General features: G+C 36.7%; 1 protein-coding gene across 1 annotated transcript in view; it reads right to left on the bottom strand.

Moving 5' to 3' along the window:
• The window catches only part of CenG1A (Centaurin-gamma-1A), a 462,307-nt gene extending 455,877 nt beyond the window's left edge, over positions 1 to 6,430 (bottom strand). Inside the window, exon 1 of the mRNA XM_065223458.1 lies at positions 6,220 to 6,430. The gene's annotated coding sequence lies outside the window, so the exon portion shown is untranslated. The remainder of the gene's footprint in view (positions 1 to 6,219) is intronic.
• Positions 6,431 to 16,878: the final 10,448 nt, after the last annotated feature.

Genomic DNA, 16,878 nt, shown 5'->3' with positions numbered 1-16,878 from the left:
AAAATATTGGAAAGACTTTAAACGAAATCGATATTTTCAAAGGTTTCTAAAAAGGATTCATAGGAATTTCTAAAGACAATTTCAGGCTGATTCCAAGGTAATTACGATAAAGTGGTTCCCGGAAAGTTTAAGAAAAATTGCATTATAACTCTGAGCGGAAATCCAACGTAATTTCGATTTCAAACCTAAAAATTCTCTGGATATTTTAAGTTAAGTTTAACTTTGCAAATTTGCGTTTCTAATGTCCGGCATCATGAATGTTTTCCATGCACAAAATTGCAAAATTGGAATCGGTACGAAAAATCAACTGTAAATATTGCTTAGAAATTAAATTCTAAAAAGTTATGGACAATATGCAGCAAAAAGAGCAAGCCTTTCTTTTGGAAAAACTCGCTCTAAAGGTATAAAGACATACAAAATATATTTTATAATTGCAGCCAAACTCTCGGTTGTTTCCCGTTTTTTTTTCGATTCCTTGTTAATTCCTGGTTCTCTCGATTTTCCCGGTTTAGTGGTCATCCTGCGATTAGCAATTCTCGTTTTTTTTTACCGGAATTTGGTAAATTTTCCGAGTTGTGCGATATACACTTAAATTAAGCATTAAACCGAATGCGATTGGGCCGAAGACTAGGCGAAATGGGTAATTACTACATACATTTCCTGGGTTTTAAATTTACGCAAAACTTTACGGGATTTCATTTGATTTTATATCACAAAATTCTTCTAAAATAAATTTGAAAATTTCTCTGGGAGTCTCTTTAAAATTTTAGTCCATAAATTCTCTTTAGAACGCTCCAAAATATTATTGTAATTCGTCCTTAGATTCTCTTTAAATATTAACTTTTTCTAATATTTCACAGAAGTTCCATTCGAGATGAACTAGCCAACGAGCTAAAAATCTTGCTAATTGAGCTTTAAAAAAATAATCTCATTTTTTTGTTATTCGCTTGAATTCTCCACAGGATTTCCATGCAATTCCCCTCAGATATCTTAACCAATCATTGAAAAGGGCCTATCAGCTTTTGTGAACAAAACTTGTAATACCCATTTCGCGCGAACTTCTGCTCGCCTAGGCATACAGCATCATCGGTCAGGGAAATTCTCCCGACGAGAATGATCTTCAAATTTGACTCAGAATTATCAAGAAGTTTTCCTCTAAATTCTACTGAACTCACATGAAATTCTCTTTCAGTTGCTTAAAAAATTCAGTTCGAGATGTGGTGGCAACGGAATTTCATTAAAAATCATCGCAGAATTTCTTCAGAATTGTACCCTCAAAATTCGATTCCCTTGGTATTGTACACGAATCCTAGCATCCTCTTCACAGTCGTTATTTTCCAAGTATTTTCAAGGTAGTAGATACCTTGGAAGAATTCTTTTGGAATTGAACTCTCAAAATTGCGTGGTGTTGGTTACGAATCGTGGATTCCTTTTCACAATCGCCATAGAATTTTCCAGAGAGCTACTTAAAAAAATCTCTGAACTCACTCAATTGACTTGGAGTGCTAGTCGAAACTCTCCTGGATTTCTTCCTAAAAATTCCTAGGAAATTTTCTCTGAAATACCTTGATATTATCTCAAGTAGTGTTTCCTATCCGCGACATCTCGGGAAACAACGCCCAGGAAATTGACAAAAAGTAATGTTTCCCAATTCCCGAGAAACAATTTTAGAAGGATTTTTGGGTGAAAGATATAATAAATTTCCCAGAGGAGTCAACATAATTTTTTAATGAGAAAATTAGAAGAAACTTCAAAGAGAACTCTGAAGATTTTCTAATGGAAATCGGAAAAACGTTCCAGAAAAAGTCGAAAGAGTTTTCCGAGGGAGGCCAGAAGAAATTTCCGGGGGAGGCCAGCAAAAAATCTTCCGAGATGTCAAAAAAACAAACTTCGAGATAGCTAAAATCAATGGCGTTTCCTTAACCTCAACCTACTTGTGCACCAACTCTCAAAACATAAACAGTTATCAAAATATTGCTAGCAATGGATAGATATCGAGTAAACTAGAAGATAGAGTGTATGTTTCAACCGATTCGAGTATGAATATGGCATTACATCTTGTTTTAAAAGTTGGTGCACAGGTAACAAATGAGGTTACGGGACGCCTCTGCCTAAAATAGATTCAATAAAAAAGATTTAAGGAATTTGCTGGAGAAGTTGCATAAACCTTCTAACTGAAGTCATAATACGCTATCGTGGAAGGCAGAAAGACTCCTGGACGAAGCTTTCGAAGAAATCAGAAGAACATTAATAGGAAACTTGGAGGATTCTGGGAGAATTCGAAAATATTAGGTCAAAAGAATCTCCCGGACCAATGAAAAATTTTGACAAGCTATCTCGAAATTTCTTCCGACGATTACCCAGTCGTAAAAACATTCCGGATAAGTCAGAAGAAAATTTGGAGGTAGCTTGGGAATTGTTTCCGATGGTTGCAACAATATTGAAATTATGTGGTTAAACTATGCTATACTTTATAAATCGTTTACCTTCTGATGAATAACTGTTCTGAATTCTCTATCTCTATCTAGAGATTTTGTTTTTAAATTCCATTTGGATATCTGTTTTATCTACTACCAGATCTAGCAGAGGTTTGTTGAATCTCTCTCCAGAGATCCATTCGATGTCTTTTCAGAGACTCCTCGAATTTCATCTCTCTCTCTAAAAAATTTCATATAATGCGCCTTCGAAGGTCGTTAGAATTCCTACCAAAAACCATTACATCCTTAATACAGAGATTTGTTAAATCTCTATTCAGCAATATGTTAAATTGTTATGAAAAGATTTGTTGAACCTTTATTTATTATATATGTGTAGATTTTTCCAAGGATTTGTAAATCCTTCCAAAGAATCGTTGAATCTCTTATGTTTGAATTTATTTCTGGAATGGCATAGATTTTCTCTCCATGGATTCTTTGGACGTCAATTCATCCACTTTTTGTTTACTTTTGCTGGCCCGACGTTCATCAGGATTTTACCTGCAGTACATTGTTGCATCAACTAGCTCGGTTCATGGCTGCGATCATTCTGGAGGGGGACAGGCACCCTAAGCACCCCCATTAGCTACGCCCACGGGGCTTGATATTGGCGATAAATTTGCAGAATTTAAAATAAAAAAATAAAACAATGCAGAATTTGCCACAACGTAAAAAGGAGTGTTTTTTCAAAGATTGACGAATGTGATTCATGAAATTCTTCAATATTTTCTCCAGACATCGATTTTTAATCCAGAGGTTCGCATTATCTCTCTAATACAGAGATTCTTTAAATCCCTACACAAAGATTCGATAAATCTCTATTTTCAAAATTCCTTAAAATTCTATACATATTCAGTTATTAGTTAAATTCGCATCCAAAGATTCGCCGGCTTGTTACTACCATCTTCCTTGATACCTGGTTTTTGGTAATAAAGATACCATTTGCGGTCATTCGTCTTAAAGAGTTTTAAAAGTATCTCGAAGATGACTTTCATGAGCGAAATGTGTTGCCTGTATCTCTTCTAATAAAAAAGATATACCCGAATATAGTAAAAAATATCAATAAATTCAAATTGATTTTATACGAGTTTAAAAAATAACATACCTCTATTTTTTTTTCATATTATTGAGAATAACATACGCCCTTTCGAATGCTGTAGAAAAACTTTTTTTTTTGTTAGCTCCAACCAGAGATATTAACATTTGAAAAGTGCATATTTTTAGTATAAAAACGTCAATAACTCTTGATCGGCGAAAGATATTGTGCGGCAAAAATTTGCGCCTTCTTAAGATCTAAAAGTTATTTGAAAACACCTTTGCTGTGAAATTCGAAATAAGAAAACTAGAGCAAAACAACTGTTTTCTATAGAGCCACCCTAACTCAATTCAAGAAAATAGCTCTAAATCGGCCAATTTAAGAGAGATAAAAAAGTTGTTTGCTACAAAGTTGCTTGAAATTAGCTCAGCTATACATTTGCCGAAGAATGTATACCTTAATTTATTCAAACAAACAAGTTAGATTTTTGATTTTAATGATAATAGGAACCACCCTAGAATTCATTGTCATAAAAATGAGGGCATAACTATAAGGAACAACTTTGTAGAAGAGACTTTTAGTCTAAAGTTTCAATTTCAGGCTCAAAACATATCATTCCACCTAAATCTGCATTCTGGACCACTGTACAATGATCAAGCAGCTAGGAATTGGGAAAAAGGAATACTGGATAAAACTCCAGTCGCATGCTTGAATACATTCCCAAAATGGCGTAGATTTTCTATTTGGAGATTCGTTAAATTTTTATCCAGAGATTGAAAATTCTGCTAGAAATTCACCGATCCAATCATTTATTGATCCTTTGATGAGTATCTAAGGGAAATTCACCTTATGGTGACGTGACATTCGATGGAATTTCTGTTAGAAGCTCTTTAAATCGTAATCCAGAGGTTCGTTAAATCTCTACACAAAAAGTAGTTGAATCTGTATATTAAGAATTTCGTTAAATGCTCATCTTAACGTTCATTGAAACATTCAGATATAAGTAGATTTCTTCCAGGGATTCATTAAACCTATCAGAAAATTCGTTTCAGATTTATATTTGAATTTAATTCTTGAATTGTGTTGTGTTTCCTTTTGAGCTTCGTGGATTCTTCGTTCAAAAATTCACCGATATTCTTTTCAGGCATTTGATGATTCTTGATGAAATCGATGAATATTTCTCTAGAAATTCACCCAAACTATCTCCGAAGGTTGGTTGGAATTCCGTTTAGAAGCTCGTAAAATATGATGCAGAGGTTAGCCCGACCCAAAATGTCTAAATCTTGAACTCTTATAAGAGGACCGTTTAGTGTCGAAATGCGCGCTAAAACGCATTAAAACTCAGATAGCGCATAGTAGGACCAGGACCATAATATCTTCGTTGTGATTTAACTCAGTGGCGTCGCCTTAAGCTCAATCTAATTGTGCACCAACTCTCAAAACATAAACATATTATCGAAAGAACTAGAAGATTGTGAGCATTTTGCAACCGATTCGAGTTTGATTATAGCATTAAATCAGGTTTTGTATGTTAAAAAATAAAACAGCAAAAAAGGTTATCTTCCATTTAATTCCACCTAATTAATTTTGGTATCCATGACAGATACGTATTTCGACTACAATGTGTTTATTTAAGCATTCCGCTAAAAATCCAATTACATAATTTCATTAGGATGGCTACAAAGCCTTCGGGATTTTACTTATTAGAGAGTTGTATAGATCTTTCTCCTTTAGTTTAGAGAATTAAAATACACAAACAAAGGCAGTTACAGAGACTGCTGAGGACACCGGGAGAAACTTTCAAAAAAATTAGAAAAAAGGTCCGTGGGAAAGATATTCCGGGTAAAATGGGAAATAATTGCAGTAGCCAGTAGAATTTCTTGGGGAAGTCAGAAAATACTGTTTGAACGGCAAGTTTGGATATACTTCCATTGAACGATAGAAGATATTTTCGGATAGAGTTGAGAAAAACTTTCATAAGATTCATTTAAAGGAAGCAGGTCAAAACCTTCAAGGGGAAGTTGGAAGATACTTCCAGAAGATGTCGGAAAAATCATCCGGGAGAAATCAGGACGGATGGCGAAGTGGAAATTCGTGCAAATCTTCCGAGTTAAAACAAAATATAAAAATATATTGAAATATGTTTTATGCTACATAAGTCGATCGGAAGAAGTTCTAATTCTAATAAATAAGTATCGTAATTATAACTTACTGGATAGAAATAATAGCCAGAAATGACCGTAAAATGTATCTGGGTAAAACCAGTGATGCAATTATTTTTTAATTCAATCAAATTGTTAAATGTCACTTTATATTGAATGGTAATTCTTCGTTACTCCTACCATCAAAATGTAAAATTCTTTTAGAAACGCCAAACACGTCAAAGATTCACTATAGAAAAGAATTTTTAAGAGTCCCAAGTATCCAGAAAAAAAACCATAAATTACAAATAAAGTAAAACATGAATTTTCTTCATAGATTCCACAAACATTAAAAAAACTACTATGTGAGAATTTCAGAGGATTCTGAGGTAAATCTCCAGAAAAACTGTTTGAGACACTTATGGAAATCTTATGTTGCACTTTGTCATCCTTTCAAAATCCCTATCAATTTTGTTTTAAAACTCACGTGAACACATTTTTTTAAATATAACGGTCATAGACCCAAGGAAATCCTCCCAAACAAAAACAACCGCTCAACAACTCTCACCTTCAATGCAGACGACGTGATCGCGTATCTGCGCCGCCACCTGGCTATCGTCCAGCAGGTCGATCAGATGGTAGATGGCATAGATGGACGGGTGGACGCTCTCGAACCGCTGAATCTCCTGGCGAATGGCCAGCGAATTGTTGAACAGCGACTGCAAATGCGCCCGGGAACTACCGCCTCCTCCTCCTCCACCGCCACCTCCACCACCGGCACCACCAGCGATGCCGCTGCTGTTGCTGCTAGTGTTGTTATTCATCTTGCGCCCCCCTCTGACTGGATGCTGTGTTTCACTCGTTCCGATCCTCTTCTCTGTTTGCTTTTCCACCTTTTTCTTCTTCGTCAGGTTAAAACTCCAACCACACCAACACTTGAAAGCAAAATCGACAATAAATCAAAGCGAATTTTTCTTCTTCACGGATTCACTGACACAAATCTTCCTCCTCACACGCCGAGCCGAGTGTGATGATTTTTTGATTAACTCATTTGAAAAATTAATGGCAAAATTCACTTTTTGGATCGCCGCTTCATTTCACATCGTGAGCTTTAACAACAACAACACCGATATCTCTTTGCCCGTGAATTTCAAGCCACGCGATGACGACGACGACGGCGACGCGTCGTTGATTCCATGTGATAGGCGATAATCAAAAACGAAAACAATAACAATGCCCACCACTCAGCAGCAGCATTCCAATAATGGGCCAGTAGTTACACAATCCTTTCCTAAATATTATTGTTTTGCTGTTACACGAATAGATTGGTCCTTCCTGCTGCCAGAAGGATATTCTTTTCCTTGATGCACTATTCTCACTTGTAGGGCTTTCTTCGCGGAGTGACCTCAAAAATACACCGAAAACTCGCTCCTCCCGAAGGAAGACAACATGATCCAAAAGCGAAAACCTCTTCGACGAACTACTCGGCACAATCCAAAACTCTCCGCTTCCGTCACCCTTCTTGCACCTTCCTGTAACTCAAGACGATGTAATGCGGGGCTCGTCTTCCCTCTCGCTTTCGCTCACACACAATTTGCTTCACCTGTGGTGCGCTCGCTCTCCTACAACACAACAACAGCACCCGCTAACTTCTCGCTTCTTCCCTCTTTTTTCCCGATGAGAAAAGCCTACACCAACATCTTCGCCTTCAGAAAAATGCTCTTTTTCAGCTCACCAAAATCACCACCGAAGGAAAATCGGAAAGAACACTCTTCTTCCTCTCGACGGTGGAACCGTAATTCGATCAGAAATCAAACGCAAATTGCACACGTTTGACATACATTTCCGATTTTCTGCTGACCATCTTTTACCATTAATATTTTCACCGATTAAAACACAAAACAACGACGACGACGACGCGTTTGATGACACACGAAACGACGGGAGCCTTGTTTTCCGCTGGTAGTTGATTTAATTTTTTGGTCTGAAATGCTACCTTCGCTACAATTTCCACTCTCGCACGAACGATTGCACTGCACTGACTGACTGGCTGACGAACTGGAGGACCGCAAAAACCCGAACCGAGAGATACACATCCGAAGCAAGTGGTGACTCCGCTTTCGATGTGTGCGAGAACCGTAAGTTCCACTTTGGCCCCAGCGACTGTAGCGAAGTGGCAGTGGTGCCAATAATGTATGCAATGGCTTTACCAACAAAATAATGAAATTAATTTCTAAAGCAATATCATTTTCATCATTTTCTTGCAAACAATGTACTATGCAATAGCTTTAGGATTTGGCCTAAATAACAATAAGCTTTAGTAAATTGGGTAAAATTAAATAAAGACTAAATAAATTACAATTTCAATTAAATGTATTTATATGTAATTTGCATATGATTGGGCAACCCTAATAAAAAATAACCATAAAAGAGAGCTTAACCACGAGTTCGGGATATCATCCAAACCATTTATGGGTTAGTTTACCCATTCGGAATATAGTTCGTTTGTGGTATTTGCTTATTAGGGAAGGAAAAGTAAACACACTAATCCAGCATTTAGTTGCTCTATTGTTTAAACTAGGCTTGCACCATAAAACTTCAGATTTACTGAAATTTTAGTTCAAATCTGGTAAATAATTGACGTTGCCTAAAATACAAACTGAAAATCCAGGGAAACATTGAGATTTGGGCGTAATTGATTTTGTAAAAAACACGTCAATCACCGATTTCTCGTGAATAAAAGAACATTCTCGCAAACAAACTATACCAAATGATAGAGAAATCATTCCTCTACCTGTTTGCGTTGTTAGTTTTTTAGATTGAGCTTTAATTCGCGAGGAATCGGCAAATGACGTGTTTGTTTACAAAAGCAATTACGCCCTAATGTCGAAGTTCTCCGGAAATACTTTACACAAAATATATATCTTTAATTTCCAAATTTTTGGGCTTTCACTAGGGGCACCCCATTCTAGACTTTTGTTCTAATATCAATAAAATATTTTTAAGTATCCTTAAATATATTGAAGTATTTTTTAATCAGATTCTTGCCTTATTATCATCAGAGTGACCGGTTGCTAGTGTAGTTGTTTGTTGTTGTTGTATGCTCTGTCGATTTATTACTTTTCGTCGCGTATAAATTTAACAAAATGGCCACAACCTAACCAAACGACAAGTTGCAGGAGAATGAAAAGGGCAAGCTCATCATTATGGTCACATTAGGCTAGGATATCGTGGCTAGGATGGTGAATTACAGGTGGGCAACGATGTTTGAAGCGTTACTGGATAGATAGTTGGGTGAAAATTCTTAGTAGTCCTAACCAATGGATTCTTTAAAATTTAATATGTGTTTTTCACTTTAAGATTTTAAGAGATGAACTAGCCTATGGCTAAAAATCTCTTTAATAAAGGAGAAAAAAAAACTTTAAGGTTTCAGAACATCCATGGACCAGATGATGATTCTGTCCCATAGCGGAAACCAGACGAAACACGCGACACAGAGAAGGGAACCCAAGACTACCAAGACGAATCATATTTAGCATTGTCCCAATACGATTTTTTTTTAGGAAAGTGTTTATACTAAGTGTTTATCAATTTTCTAAACCACATTAATAAACAACCTAAAACATAACTATTAAAAATAGTTGATAAAATGAATGAGAATGTAGTTCCATAATAAAATAAAAGGATTCCTTTCGTATTTGCGATATTTTGCTTATAAAATCGTTTAGCAAAAGAGCGTTGAAAATTCCGAATTCGAGGATGTTTTGTCAACTTCTTGTTAAACACGTTAGACTGAAGCGAAAGTCCTTCAAATATATGGCTCAGTTTCGATCAGCATAAATAATTTCGGTTATCGACGCATGATCAATATCTGACTGAAAATAAGACAACGATCGAATTCAAATTGAACGAGCAATAGGTGGGATGATCTCGTGACTTATTACAGTAACTTGGCACGGTTAGGGAAATGTTTGAAAGAACAAACAAGATAAAAAATCATCGAACCACACAAATCGTAGCCATAATTGACGAAACATTCCCTACAGGCACTGTTGAGGCACACGTCCTAACACACTAATGGAATACAAGGAATAAAAATGAGAAACGAACTAAGTATAAAAGTTTTCTGGAAAAGGGCATCAAAATATTCACCCTAAATCCCAGACAACATCGGGTAAACAAAAAAAATTGTCTAGCAACGATGATAACGAACTAACGCTAAGTATTTTAAAGTATTTCTAGGTATCTTAGATATCAGTAGGGAGTTTTTGTGGACAATACAGTAAATGCACAGTTTAGAGTGGGATGCCCCTAGGGCTTTCGCGAAAGTCAGTAGAAATAATTACTGTTCACAAAGAAGTCTTTATTTTTTTGCCGACAGGTCAGCAAAATGGTCACCTTATTTTACTCACCACGAATTATAAACAAATTGGATGTTTGAATTGTTTGCATACACTGTCGCCACTCTTTTCCGGGTACGTCAAGGGATTAAGTCAGGGGATTTCGTGGAAGAACTTAATTATTCCTTTGCAATAGAATATCTTGAAATGTATGTAGAAATTCTGTGTAGTCCTTAAGTAAGTTTTTAAGACGGTGGAAAACATAACTATAAGGGCGAAAAGCTTTTTGGTATTATATATTGGTGGTTGCTGTTATTTTCTATCAATCTTGAAAAAATAAGAAAAATGTGATGCAAAAAGCTTTGAAACAAATGATTTTCTTCATGTGCATCTTATTATGTTTAAAATTAAATAAGCATTTTTCTTCTAAAAAAACTTTCAATATAACTGTAACACGGTACAAGAATGAACAAAATAACTGTCTTGTCAGTTAAATTTCAGCTATACAAACAAACAAACTTACTGGGTTTTCCAGTTAACATTGCTGAACGCAACCGAATGACGAGTTATTTTTGACAGATTGACTTTACGGATGTGATATTCAGACATGTGTAGGTGACGAGTCTTGGGTACAGAATGATTTATTTAACGTTCTCTCTTGATCGTGTATGTATGTGTGTCAATTGTAAAAGCAAGATGTTTATAAAGGTTATCTGGAATACACGTTAAACAAATGTTATACTACTTCCGTCACAACGGACAGTTTGTTAATGCAAATTATTGTAGTTATGATTACTGGGCGACCCGCTCAAAAACCCAGTAGAATTTTACTGACTCCAATAATCTTAATTGTGAAGTTTTGTATTCAAGTCAAATGTAATGAGAGAGAGAAGGATTAGTAATTTCCATTTAATTCCACTACCTTATTTGCTTATCCTTGACGGATACGCGTATTTCAGACTTCTTCAATGTCTTGTACTAATACTCGGCTATTAGTACAAGACACTGAAGAAGTCTGCACATTGTAGATTAAATACGCGTATCTGTCAAGGATAAGCAAATAAGGTAGTGGAATTAAATGAAAATTACTAATCCTTCTCTCTCTCATTATACAGGCATTCCACTAAGACGCCCACATTCATCAGGATGTGAAATGTGTTTTCCTACATTAATTTGATATAATAATGATCTAAATATAACTAGCTCACTGTAATGCTATAACTTATTATGTTTTCATTACTTCATGCGTACAGATAACGATTTACATAGTTGAAGATGCTTAACATCAATATTAGACTTGAAGTGAACAATTTATACGATAAATGAGGAGATGAGAGTATAGGCCTTTTCAATGCATTAGCAATGTAGAGGGCACAAGACGAGTTCGAGAGGAAACGTCAACCAAACCGTTTGTTTACATCATAATAAGGATTTTCACATCGCAAATTAAAGCATTTTTCATTAAACATCTTCCCAATTTCCATCGGTAGTTGTCTTATTTTACGATTTTCCACCGATCTGAACTAATTTCTACCTCAACTTCACACTCAATAAATTCGGAATATCATATCATGCAAAGGCACTATTTTAATTTTAAATTTTTCTCCACAAAAACATTTCTGAACATAAGCAGGATCCTTGCTTAAACGATAAAGAATTAAGTTTTCCAACTGTAGAGCAAGTTTTGGAGCATTTCAGATGAATTAATTTATCAGGAAAAGTGAAAAAGTGTCCCGCTTCCTATGTGATCACGGCAAAAGTTTCTGCTCATTACACTTTTTTTGATGTTCTCACATTCACCACCAGAACCTGCATCTATCGTTGATTTTGTATTAAAATGGCGTCTAAAATAGGCTCTTTTGATGCACCATCAATGTAGAGTGTGCTAGGCGATTTAGAGAGAAAATTTTATCCAAACCGTTTGTTTACATCATAACGACGATTATTAAAACTCAAAACAATGTATATTATATTGCACATCTTGCAAATTTCCATCGGAAGAGGGCTTATTTTTCGATTATCTACAGATCTGAACTGATTCACAGCTCGAATAACCATACATTAAAAATCCTGAAGATAATAACCGCTGGGACAGTTTTATAAATCTTCATTTTTCTCTTCAAAAATATATGGAAGCACCATCAAGGATCATTGCAAAATTGATACAGAACACAAAATATTCCACGTGGATGACGATTTCAAGTGGATAAATTAATCAGTAAAGGTGAAAATGTTTCCTATACTCCACGGTGAAAATTTTCCCCTCATCACTCTTTTGAGGGTTTCCTTATACACCACCAGAGGCTGAATTGATCGCTCAATTTCTATTGGACTCGCCTATTGATAGTTCCAGATAGAGCATAGACTGTGGTCTCGACTGTGGTAGAGGAAAAAAAAAAAGTTATAATTTTAAAACCATCGACAAGATGGTATCGTTACTGTTCTCACCCCAGCAGGCCTGGGTTCAATCCCAGTCGGTGCCGCCGGGATGTTCTGAGGCATAACATCTCTGATCACGCCTTCCTTCGGATGGGAAGTAAAGCCGTTGGTCCCCGGTTCATGAGTTGATGGGTCGATAAGTAGGGTCCAGGTGTGGGAGCTGCCTTCCTGGCACGTCGGTAGCATTGGTGCTCAGCACGGAAAACAAGATCGACGGAAAAAACAAACCAAAGGAAAAAAAAGGTGGTTACGTCAGGTGGCGACTTGAGAGTGTAAAAATCGATAGAACCGTTCCATCATTCCTTTTGCTAGTGGTGGCGGGGGGAAACCCCCCTCCCCCCTTCTCATCAACGGATAAATGAGAATGCTCGATCTGTTTCGTACACTCCTCAAAATCGTCCTTTACTCGTTTTCTGCTTTCTACACACAAACCAAAAATGTATTACAATGTATGTTAGTTCCATTTCCTATCATCCTCTGTTCATGAACATCGCAGCGAATGTTAGAAATTGACCTTGTACATCAATGGTTTTTTATCTTTTTTATTTCGTGTTCTATCTACGCTTTCGATTATACCAGAAAGCTTTTTATTTTTGACATTGTAGAACGACGCACTCATTTACCTTCAATCTCTCCAGCAGAAAAAGCATACGAAGTCGAGTATGAAAGGAAAGGAGCACTTCTTTTTTGCTTTTAGGCTATCCATATTCAGAAGTGACCGATTCCTTTTTTTGCCGTTCGACGACGACGGATGTGCTTTCGAGAGAGTGACGTTTATTTGATCCGTTTCTTTGCACGGGTGTGTTTTTTTTTGTAACTAGCGTAAGTGTGCCTGCGATTTGCATTGAGTGTCAGAGATTGTAAGTAATTTGAAGGATGCCTCGCTGGATACGCCCAAGACTGGACGGGCAGTAGCTGGTGGCTGTGAACGGTTCCTGGGGAAAGCACTAGATGCGACCATCCTCCCAGATGACCATGGCAATACAGGAAGTATTGGTATTGGAAGGTAATTGCTATTATATATTTTGCAAACAGTGACAGATAGCGGACATGAAGAACCAGTGGAGGTGCCGGGCAAAGGTGTTTATCCTAGACAAATGGTAAGTTACAAATTCGCTGTTGTCGTTGTCGTAGGCGGCGTCGTAGTCGCTGTCGTAATCACCGTCGTAGTTGTAGGCAGTACCGTTAGTATATTTAAAATTAACCACCAACCGCTGAAAATATGAATTATCTCGTATTTCTGTTGTTCATTACATGCCAAGTGAAATTCGAGAACGTAATTTCATTTGAATAGCTTGTTCAACCAGGTCTTAAACAATTGTCACGTCGGTCATAGCTTGTTATGATAACCTGAACCATGCGTAAAGAGAAAATCGAAACATTTAACGTTGCGTGAAAATGGATCTTAATGAAGGCCTCTTTCGTAGCTTTTAGTTTAAGGATTTCAAAGATCGTCGGTTTCAGTGGCTTGCTTACTGAGCAGAAAAACGCGGTCCCAGATCCTTTCATATTAAAAATGTATGGGTAGATCGCTTGTTTATCGTGTATTTCGTAAAACTTTTCATCGTCGTCGGTGCCGGGTCTGAATAGTCATAAAAACTTGAGTAACGCTATAATGTGATATGAGGGGCTCGGTGGCCTAAGCACAACCGGTTTTGCTTACTGAGCAGAACATCATGAGTCTAATCTCAAGCCCATCCACATTCAAGATTCGTCAATCGTTTTATTTGTTAACATGACTACATGGTAATAACAGCAACTCGATGATTAAAAGGAGCTCGTCTGCCTAGTGGCAAACGTTTTTGCTTACTGAGCAGAAGACCGTGGGTTCAATCCCAAGCTTCTTCGCGATATATGATTGTTAGGACATCAATTCAGCTTATCGTTTACCAAAACGAACCCTGCTGCAAACCCAATCCTATTACCCAATATCCCAGTGATTCCTCGTGGAAGTGCAGAGCTGTTCTCGGCTTCCATCAAAGCGAGTGTCACGTCAACACATTCCTACCCATTCCTTTCTTGACCTGTTTTCGGGCGCGGCCGGCGCTGGTATTGCCTAATTCGAGATCACCAGTATTTACACATTGAGAATGATTACTAGTCCCAAGCATCGTCTATTGGTTCTCTGTGTAATTACAGCTGGTCTGGCAATAACAGAGTAGCAACCGTGGGCGGTCAATCATGCTCATGCTCATGCTCATGCTTTAGGCTATCCATATTCAGAAGCATGAAGAGAGAAGTGGTAAAGCACAGGTCTGATAATCACAACGTTCGTGGTTCGAGTCCCTCGGTCCAGCATGATTCATTTCACTCAATGATACATTTAACATTTTTCTCTTTCCATTTTCTTCCATTGGAACGCAGCTAGGTATATCGCATCCTCGGTTCAAGTGGTCTCCACTTACATCCTCTGATGATGAATCCCACATAATTTTAAGCGAATCTCACATCCCCCGGTTGGGTGTATATACAATTTTCACACTACCGTACTATAACGGAACTATCAATGAATCATATCGTTAGGCCATCTTACACATAGATGGCACTGTTTCACTGGTAGGAAATTATAGAAATCTCCCTATAGAAATTGAGAGAAGTGGAAATAATTCGCTTACGATACATATTCCGGTCAAAAAGTGAACGGCAACCTAAAGAAATAAGTCATTGTCAGACTTTGTCGTTAAGTTTTTTTCCCGGATATTACTTAAAGTAATTAATGCGTTTTGAAGTAGTACTGACGTAAATAAAATTATCTTTCCGTAATTAATGGAGTTAAAAAGTAGTTAAAGTTCTACATTGTGTAATTAATGCTAAGCAGTAGTTAATGGAATTAATTTAATTACAGCCGTTGCCTGCGTTGGACTTAAAGGTAATTGCGTGCCCACGTAGTACTCTGATTGAATCAGTAAATATGTTTAAGTAAAACATATCTTAACTAAGTGAGTTTCAAAAACCGGGCGAGTTCCGAACGCCACGTGAAACAGCAGAAAAAAACAGCTTATTACTTAAAGAGTAACACCAAAATAAATGTGATAGCCTTTGTTGGCAAGTTGATACATGTTGGTTTCCTCCTTGAATATTCTACTAACTATACTATAGAGATTCTAAGATTTCACGTCCGTACCGACTAAATTCCAAAAACATACATAAACCCAGATCGTGTTTGCAAACCCTAATAAAAAATACCATAAACGAACGATAACTCAAATTGTCGAACTTTTCCACAAATGGTTTGGATGATACTCCAAACACGTCGTTAAGCAAAATAACCATACAAATTTTATTAGGGAAGCTCTATCGAATTGCGCACTACGAAAGCTCGTTCGCGATCAAAATGCACTTGATATAGAAAAAAAAACTTAGTGAAATACTACCATAGAATCAAAGCAAGATTAACTCTCCTCCCCAAATTGTTCGGGTAAGATAAAAAAAACTTCTCTTGATTAGTTTCGAAGTGTATATTTCTCTCTAAAACTTAATCAAACTATCCAGAATAAAATAAAAGTGACTCGCGGCCTATCCCACTCAAATTTATGGTTCAAATTTAATTTGAATCAATCTTCATTTAAAATTCCTAAAATTAAGGTGTATTAAATCTCCAATTGGAAGATTGGCGCAAAAGCTCAACGCAGATGTCGCAACTGCATGATGATGATAGTGTTGACAGACTGCATATAAAATTCGTGAACGTTAGCATTAAATCATAATTTTCATCAAGCCTGCGTGAAATCCTTCCAATATAACATTCGAATTGAAGAAGAAAACGTTTTTACAATCAGACTGATGTGCATCTTTGACTTTTCCAGGTGAACTTTCATAAGATATATTAATTTCATTTCACGGCTCCATCAATGCTGCATCGTAAATATTATGGTAAACAGAAGTAAAATGCTCAATTACTCAAAATAAAGATGATTTGTCATCTTGTTATCACTTTGAATACCATCTAGCACCATTTTATAGCATGGTGCGTGTTGAGTAAATCAAGTTCCGGTGCGTTTTCCGTCGAAAATTGTGAGTATCAATATGTTTGCTTAAAAAAGGCCAAAATGATCATTTATTGGATATTGGCGTCCTATACAACCAATTCTCTATTACCACCAGCATGATACAACCTTTCCTAAGTAAATTCATTTAATTTCAACTTTCATCTTAGTGAAAATCGCACATATTTACCATTTTCTGAAAAATGCAGCTGCGCAGGAGGTAGCCTCTCCCTGTGGGTGCAAACTTGTTATGCATAATTTGCCATGAAAACATCTCCGATCCATACCGAAATAATAACAAATAGTTTTCAAACACGTTTTCTTACACGATTCAAGCAAAAGTTTCCACCGGAAATTATTACTTTTTCTTTATAAACCAATTTGCCAGACGCTTTACTTGGAAAATTTGGAAACTATACTCCTTCTAGTAGTTCTCACTTCGAAATGTAGGTGGCGAAAGCT

This window comes from Ochlerotatus camptorhynchus, unplaced genomic scaffold (assembly GCF_037179485.1).
Source record: "Ochlerotatus camptorhynchus isolate MF236.1 unplaced genomic scaffold, CSIRO-AGI_Acam_v1.1 ptg000017l, whole genome shotgun sequence".
NCBI lineage: Eukaryota > Metazoa > Arthropoda > Insecta > Diptera > Culicidae > Ochlerotatus > Ochlerotatus camptorhynchus.
Note: the sequence above shows the minus strand (reverse complement) of the source record. Positions and strands in the feature narration are given on the sequence as shown.